The 8,563-nt window shown below is 47.8% G+C and overlaps 1 long non-coding RNA gene across 2 annotated transcripts; it reads left to right on the top strand.

Moving 5' to 3' along the window:
* Positions 1 to 1,205: 1,205 nt before the first annotated feature.
* On the top strand, positions 1,206 to 7,444 carry LOC132648342 (uncharacterized). 2 transcript variants are annotated; one of them, XR_009586724.1, is made up of 4 exons: positions 1,206 to 1,560; positions 3,518 to 3,592; positions 6,420 to 6,521; positions 7,149 to 7,444. It is a non-coding gene; the product is annotated as an uncharacterized LOC132648342 (long non-coding RNA). The 2 variants fall into 2 exon arrangements; XR_009586733.1 differs by lacking the exon at positions 3,518 to 3,592.
* The last annotated feature ends 1,119 nt before the right edge of the window (positions 7,445 to 8,563 follow it).

Genomic DNA, 8,563 nt, shown 5'->3' with positions numbered 1-8,563 from the left:
GTGTTGGCAAATGTGAGCCTTGGATTCTTTAGACATTCCCTACCCTGGTGGCCGATAGCTCTCCTGACCATTCTCTGAGAAGAAACATGGTCACAAATGAATCCAGTGCAGAAGGGAGGTTAAAGATGGCAGGTGGGGGACAGGGTCAGAGAGAACAGGGTTCATGCTACTGGCCAACAGCAAAAGCTACGGCATCACTATTTGCTTCAAGCCCAGTGCAGAAACAGCCAGATGGGTCAGGGGTGCAGGGGCAGGCAGGTAAACCCAGTGATGTACTCTCTGCTCTACCCAGGCTGATTTTACACAGTGGCTGTTCTATGCTGTTTCTCCGAGTACGGGGATGTTGCTGTACACCCTGTGGCCTGGCGGCCAGACTTGGACTTTCAGCTTAGGCCAGCAGCAGATGAGGGACCCAGGAGGCTAGACAAGCAGTTCCCCTGGCAATCCCATCTGTTCTCATAGAAGGGTACCTCTGCTGGCCCCAGGCAGGGCGCCATGCAGGGGCTGGCTCGTGGCGCTCCCCAGCCCAGGACTGGCTTCTTTCATGCCCTCTGGGATAAAGAAGGGACTTTTCACTCCCCACGGGTCACTGGGAGATTTTGCAAGCCAACATGTTTGCATGACTTCCTGTGGGCCTCACCCTTCTCATCTGTCCACATGAAAATGGCTGCACCCCGGAGAAGAAAGGCAGGAGCCCAGCGCCAGCTTGAGGTCTATCGCGAGAGCGGACAGTTTTCCACACGGTAACAGAGCTTTTGAAGTTTTCTAAGCTCTTTAAAAAAAGATAGCAAAAATTTAATAGCCTCTTTTTTTTTTTTTTAAGGGAACTACTGATAAAGAAATTGTGACATAAGCAAAGAAAAATGTAAGTGCTTTTGAGAGCAATAAAAGCAGCAAACAGGGAAATGCTATAAGCCTTGACCCATAGTGCACCTGCTTGGGCAGCTCATTTCCATTCACACAAAGGGGAGATTCTTGTTTTTAAGTTGTCTTTATACAGAGATGTAACTTAGCGAGGGAAAGGAATTATAATTACTATTATTAGGTTTTTGTTTGGTTTGGTTTGGTTTGGTTTGGTTTGTTCTTCCAAAATAGCTCCTAAGTAGACTGCCCCTCCCCCCTCCCCCCCCCCCGTGCACCTCAATCCCTTAAGTCAACAAACAGCTCCACAGGCCTGCAGCCACACCTAGGCCCGACAGTCTGTCTCTCTCCCTCTCATCGGGAAGTCTGCCTCCTCTCAGCACTGACAGAACACTCCACCAGCAGAGCTTACAGGCTTTCCCGGGCTGATGACTGAGTCCTGAAGCCAGGGACAGGACCCAGAAGCTCAAGAGCGACAGGGAAGATATGTAAGTTGAGAGAGGGAAAAGGGCCTTCACCCCTAGTCTGGCCGAAGTCTCTCCACACCAGTGAGTTGAGAATTCTAGCACGATTAGCACCAAAATAAGGATCACTGACACGGCTTCCCTTCCTCAAAGAGAGCTGTCACGTAACTATCAGAACAGCAGCAAACCATGGCCTCTCCCTTCCCAGCTGTAGACCCAACAAACTCCATTCATGGTAAGAATATATCTTAACCCCTTGGACCACAGTTTTGTGTTATTCGATTTTAATACTATCCCAGGAACCTCGGGGGCCACTTCACTGAGACAGGAGGCTCTGTGTGTGTGTGTATTTGGAGACAGGATCTCTGTATGTAACCCTGACTGGCCTGGAAGTGTTCCTACCTCTGCTCCTCAGCACTGAGCCCACAGGTACATTACCACAAAGGGTTCTTTACTAACAACTCTTTGAGATCCAATTTGAGAGCTGCCAAAATCTGGCTGCTGTAAAACACTCGCACAGCTCTCCTTTGAGGAGCCTACAATTGGAGGCATCTTTCCTTTTCCGTTTTCTCAGACTCACGCTTATGTTTCTGCTAAAGTCCCTTCCTCGTGGAAGCCCAGCTGATCTCCATGCTGATGTACACTGAAATTTGTTTCTGGGGTGAAGTCAGAAATCCCGTCTTCACTGAGCAGGACCTCTTGAAAGGATCCCCCAGACCTCTGCAGGCAGAGCGGAAGCTGCCTTTGGCTGCACCCCACTGCCTCCAGCAGGTCCTTCCCAAGTCTTCACAGACCATGGCAGAAGCCAAAAGGGGGTGTGAACTGATTGCTGCCTAACAAGAAAATGGCAACTCCCCAAAGAAAAAACAATGATGTTTTCGATATAATGGGAAGAGGACCAAAGCGTACAGAAGTACCATAACACCAGAGGACACTTTTCTCACAAGGTGCCCCTCCCAGTCTGCTGCCACAGAGTCATCTCCTGCTTTGGAGCACCTCTTTGGTTCTAGTTCAGGTTGGGGCACGTCCCAGCAAAAATCCTCTTCTGGCTGGTGTATCCTCAGGGAAGACCAAGGACCACACAATAGTCATCACTTAGTAAGAGTGGGATGGAAAGGGCCCCACAGTTCACACCTTGCCCTGAGACTGAGGTTGGTGCTTTGGGATGTCATTCCTCTTCCATGTTAGCAAAATACCAATTCCTAGGCTGCTGAGAGTGACTAGGTGATCCAGAAGCCTTCTAGCCATATTCAACTCACACTGCTTCAAATCTTCCAGAAGGCAGTTCAGAGCTCACTGTGCTGCTAAGAGAAAGCACATTGGGGAACTGTGTTTGGGTCTGACTCTTGACTGTATGAGCAGAGGCTTATTCCATACCATCTTTGTGGAGATTCAAGAATAGCCGTCTATGGGCTTAGAGAGTAGAGATGGGACAGACATGTTAATAAACAGATTTCACCTTTACAGCACTTGCTACAAATGCACACCTTTGACTGCATGCTCCAGTTTCATTGCAAGGGAAATATTCATCTTGCCCACAGCTTCGCCCCCAGGCCCCAGACTAAGGAAATACTCTTTTTGTTTTTCACGCAGAGTTCACAGACCCTCACCTTGAGTTCTAGCGAATGTGAAGGCCAGTGAACTCAGTCTGCTCTGTCAGTCTCGCCTTCACTTGCTCCTCCAGCTCCTCTGCTTAAGTGCCACTCGGCTCTGGGCCTGACCATCATTGTCCTTGCAATTTCATATCATGATGTGATGAAGAAGATGAGGAGGAAGAAAAGGAGGAGAAAGAAGAGCAGAAAACACTGATGAGCTAGTGGGCCTATTTGTATCCATTTGCAGATCATGATCCAAACAGATTTATAACTCTTGAATCTGATACCCACTTCAGTCATCAGTTGAAGTGGAGGGCAGAGGTCATTCTCAGCTGGCAGTTGTGAAGTAAGGCACAACTATAGTGAGAGAGATAAGATGATCAGTGTTAATCAGTGTGGGATTTGACACTACAGTGGAATGAGTTGCCCGAGGATCAGCTTTTCCTTTTAGAAAATACTTTTCCTGGCTGCAGAAGCCTGGCTGGCCCGGGGCGGCACGCCTGGGCCCAGGCTGCCGAGCTGATGAGCTGCCTCCCCAGCAGCAATGACTGGCTGAGGGCAGCAGCTGGCAGACTCTTCCACGAGTTCTTTCTGCAGGTTTGCAGCAGTGGAACTGGAACGCAGCAATGGAGTTCCTGTGTGACCTTGGAGCTGCTGGATGTGAGGCAGCCGGTCAGCAGACGCGTCCTCCCTCCAGGAAGGAAACACGTGAATGAGAGCTGGGGGAGGAGGAGCTCTAAGAGCACCTAGACCCTCTCCTCCTCAGAAGCTCACAGTCAACTCTGCCCTCACATTTTTTCTTCCTGGCCTGGCTCAGGACTCTCTACACTCTGTCTCCCTGACCTTCCTGCCCCTCCACAACCCTCCCTCCTTCCCTCTCATCCTTTCTTTGCTTAAGCTAGTTTAAGTGGACCTTCTCCTGTAACCAAGGGAGTGAGGAATGAAAACAAATGCTAAATGTGAGTCATTCAGACAAAGTATTTGTCAAAGAATGAACATAACTCTGAAAGTCACAAAGTGGGGGGGGGGGGTAGAGAAGGAAGGAGGGGGAGGGAGCGGAGAGGCACTAGAATCCAGAAGAAACCTCAAAGTGAGCATCTTCGCACTTGACTTGAAAAGGACATAAGGTAAAAGGATGAAAGGCAGGGCTAGGGGAGGCTTGCCAGGTGAAATATCCAACATGAAAGAAGGTGAGAGAATAGTCAAATACAAAGGTGGGAGCTGTGACATTTTAGCTCTGAAGGGGGAGGAGAGGAAGCTTCATCTATTGACTTTCACACAGACATTCTTCCAGAACCAGGGCTATTGTTGCATCTTATCCACAACCAACAGTCTCTGCAGTGAGAAGCCCACTCCCAACAGTGGGTAGTCATACTAAAGATAGTTGTGTGTGTGTGTGTGTGTGTGTGTGTTTGTACTGTTGATATTGAATCCAGGGCTCCATGCATGCTAAGCAAGCATTCTACCTCGGAGCCATATTCTGGCCTCATAATTTTGATTTTCACTGCACATTGATTTCCACAATTTTAAAGCTCTTCATGCAATATGAGAGCGCAACAATCTTTTACTTGCCACAATCTTTTTAGTTTTTACTTGGTGCAAGTTGGACCTAGAATTATTCAATTAGTTTATTGGTTAGGGGGGCAGGCCACAGTGTGCATTTGGAGGTCAGGGAACAACCTTTGGAGTTGATTATCTCCTTTCCATCACATGGTTCCTGGGACTGAACTCTGGTCTTTAGGCTTGGCAGTGAGTAGCTTAATCTCCTAAGCCAGCTCACTAGGCCCAGAATAATTTTAAAGCCCATTTGGGATTAGGTGCTGGTTTTAAAACTCTGATGAGATCTAAGAATGCTCTCTTAATGAACATGTACTTACTCTCATTTGAAATGTTTGTATAAGACTCCTGGGGATTCTGGGATTGTCTCCTGAGACGCCTTGGTGGTCTACATGCTGGTCCACGTTGGAACCTTCAGCAGGGGACTTATTTCGGTCCTTATTGCAGCTCCATGTGACAGGCTAATGTCCACAACTGTCCCGACACAGCCTTTCATGCCTAGTACCCTGTCTCTTTGTGTCTGTTGCCTCCCACTGTGTCCTTTTGCCTTGAGACACTATTTGTAGGACTTTTTCAAAGCCTAGGATGAAGAAGTTGGGGTTTAGCTCCCCTGAAAAAAAGGGAAGTGTTGTGCCAGTGTCCTTCAGGAATTTAGGGAATCTACTAATCCAGGGCCATTTCTATTAGCATAATGGTTTATGTGATCATTAGCATAATGATTTTTTGACTATTCAAATTATACAAGTGAGGGCCATTGTAGGGAACTGAATGGTGCATCAGAAGGCACAGTCTCCATCCCCAGAATGCTCCTTTTTTGGAAAGAGGGTTACGCCCATACAACTAAGATAAAGGGTTGTGGCATGAAGCTGTCTTGAATACGGGTGAATCCTGGATCCTGAATCTAACGGCAAGTTCTCTTATAAGAGATATGGAGGAGAAACACACAAAGAGGAAGTTGAGGTTGGAGTGGTGTGGCGCCGTGTGGAGGGATGCTGGCAACATCATCAGTTGTGAGCAGCTGAGAGAAGACTCTCCCCAGAGCCTCCTCGCGGCTCTGGTAGTGCCTCGATTTCAGGCTTCTGGCTTCCAGAACTGTCAGATAATAGGTTTACCATTTTGATCCACCAAATTTGGATGGTTGTCTTAGCAACTAGGAGAACAATACATACAACCATGTAAAGGTTTGCCTGTTTGCCTGTTATTTCAGTTTCCCTAGGGCGTTCTTTCCTCCCGCTGGCTCAGCACCAATATTCCTTGCTGTTCCCTGGGGCCAGGAATACCAAAAAATCCTGAGGGCCAGTTGCCTACAGCTAGTCAGCCACAAGTCCACAGACTGAAAATTTAAGTTCCTAGGTCAGAAGCAAAGGATGCTTTATTACCGTGAGAACAGTGTCCAGGGTACCTGAGTCTGTGTTCCCAGTTCCCACGGAGTGACACAAAGAGAATGGATGCCTACCTGTGCGCCCAGTGCGTGTCATCATAGGCAAACAACGTCGGAGGTGGGAGGAGGGCTGTGACATACAGCTATTTTAAGAGTCACCTATTGATTTTCATAGAGGAGTTTCTTCCTAATTCCTTCCTACGTTAGCAGCTAACCCATAACCTACACACTCTATAATAGTTTTATATACATTATGTAATGGACAGTTCTAGACTTCTTAATATTTCTGTGATACCCACTCCCAATAGGGAATGTTCATAATGGAAGCAGTCAAATTTAAATGAAAAGTTTCCCCATTTATTTGTGTATTCATTCAGGAGAGAGAAAGAGTCGGTGCGCGTGCTGCGACACCGTGTGGAGTCACAGCACGACTCCGGGGAGGTCAGGTCGCAATCCTTGTCCACCATGTGGGTTCCAGGGCTCAATCTCCTGTCTCCAAAGGCTTGGCATCTTTGCCTGCTGAGCCATTTTGCTGGCTCCAAGTTTTATTTTTATTTTCAGTGCTAGGTATTGAACTCAGAGCCTGATTCCTCAAAGAGATACCACATTTGCTGGCCCAGCTCATCGGCTTGCAGACCCTTTGACCTGAAGGGAGATAAGGCAGTAAGTGTGCCTGTTCTCTTCTGGGGGTGGGGGTGGGGGTGGGGTTCCTTCTAGTTCCACTCATTAGATGAACTACCTCTCGGACGGAGGCGGTCAGAGCACCTGCTTGTGAGGCATGCACAGTCTCAGGGTTCTGTGAGAGAGCTGCACAGTCTCAGGGTTCCATGAGAGAGCTGCTTCCTGATGAGCTGGGCGGTGGGGGGGGCTTTTGAACTCACTCTCACTGTACATATCTATCAGTTTTGCTGCAGAGTCTATGCTCTCCTGACTAGGACAGGGCATAACTGAAGGTAACACAGACAGCAACGGTGTGGAAGATTCCATACATAATAAAGTGGCTATGAGAGAACTTTCGAGGCAGATGACCCCCTGCTCAAGAACTTACAAACAGATTTAGCACAATTCCTTGAGGCCATTGCCCTGTGAGGCTTTTGGAGCATCGTTCAAAGTGCTTTCAAGAGAGGCATTTGCTAATATGTGGAGCAGCCAGGGCTTCGTTAGAAACAAAGCCAGCCCGCCACTTCCCAGGACGCCGCCTTTGAAGAAGGCCTACTTACTTGTATCTAGGCTTCAGGAGGATTGTTAAACAGAGCCGAGGCAGCTTCTAACTGTCCTCTTTACCAAAAGCTAGCACTCAGTGGTGAAGAACACAGACAAGGGACTGAGTGGGAGAGTGACAACTGTGGTGTGACGTCCTCTACCACACGGCCTAGCCTACAGAGCCACCGCGGTCAACGCCTAACCCAATGCTGAAGAGATGGGATTCCCATGCCAGCGCCTCCACTCAGCTGCTCTCTGTTGGTTCACCTCTGCAGCCACCCCTGGGCTGGTTCACCTCTGCAGCCACCCCTGGGCTAGCCCAAATGGATAGTTTGGGTGGGGCAGGAAGTACTAAGCCAACTGACTTGAATTAAGCTCTAACCAACCGGAAAAAAGGTCTGCTTTATATAATCCCGTTGTCTTCTTTTTATTGTCTGTTTGTATGCATCTGCACGTGTGCGTGCGTGTGCTTATGTGTCTGGTGTAGGTGTGTGCGTGTAAGAGCACATGTGTGCACAAGCTCAGACCCTCACACAGCTTTTTTGGGGGAATTGAACTCAGGCCCCCACACTGTGTCAGTACCTTGCTGAGTGACCCGTCTCTCCAGCTGCACTTCCACTGATTCTAGTAATAATAAATGACCAAACTGTAAAGAGGCAAAGGCAATAAAATACAGTCTAGTCAACTGATTTATTAGAGACAGAGACTGTAAATCCAAACTGCCTTTGTTAAACAAAGCAAAAACATTTCAGAATTTCGCATTTCACCTTAAACATACCCGTACGCTGAGATTTGAACCTTCTTTTCCTTCCCCCTTTCCTCTCCCGTTTTATTTTTGAGAGCAAACATGCGTTTCCCCCTACGTCAGCAGTCTAGGCAAATGCTGAGTTTGAGGCAACCGAAGGGCATGAACTTGAACTAAAGTCTGAAAATATAGACTGTCCTAGATAACAGCTCGAGATTAGGAGACATTTTGATGTAGAGTTTAGCGTAAGTCTTCCTCTTCCAAAGGACCAGTTATTCTCTGCTCCGGAAGCACAGAGAAGGAGTTTACATTTCTCAGGGTGAAAAAAATAAAAATCTAAGTTTCCCATTGGGTGAAATCACAGTTTTTCCAAGATTTATTTTGGTTCTTTATCTTGGGTCAGGGAGGAATTCCGACCTTGGGTTGGAAGGTGATTGAGCTGGGACAAAGGTGCTTCCAGGAATGGGACCTGCAGGCTTTGCTCAGAGTTTTCACGAAATGTACACTGACCCTTGGTAGCTGAGGGTTAACAAGGCTCAGTGGCACTGAGATAATATTTAAAAATTGAAAATGGCAAAGAAAGAGAGAAAGAAAGGAAGGAAGGAAGGGGGAAAATTATCTAAGCACATGTTAAAGCCAACAAAGGACCTTGTAAGCTCTTTCCTTGTCAGAATTCAGGGTTGACTCTGCAGAAGCAGCCTGCGTGAGTCCACGGAGTAATAAGGGCCCATCTCACCTAGGAAGACAGCCTGGCAGC

Source organism: Meriones unguiculatus, chromosome 1, assembly GCF_030254825.1.
Source record: "Meriones unguiculatus strain TT.TT164.6M chromosome 1, Bangor_MerUng_6.1, whole genome shotgun sequence".
NCBI classification, from domain to species: Eukaryota; Metazoa; Chordata; class Mammalia; order Rodentia; family Muridae; genus Meriones; species Meriones unguiculatus.
The sequence above is the reverse complement of the archived record's forward strand: the minus strand, read 5'-3'. Positions and strand labels throughout refer to the sequence as shown.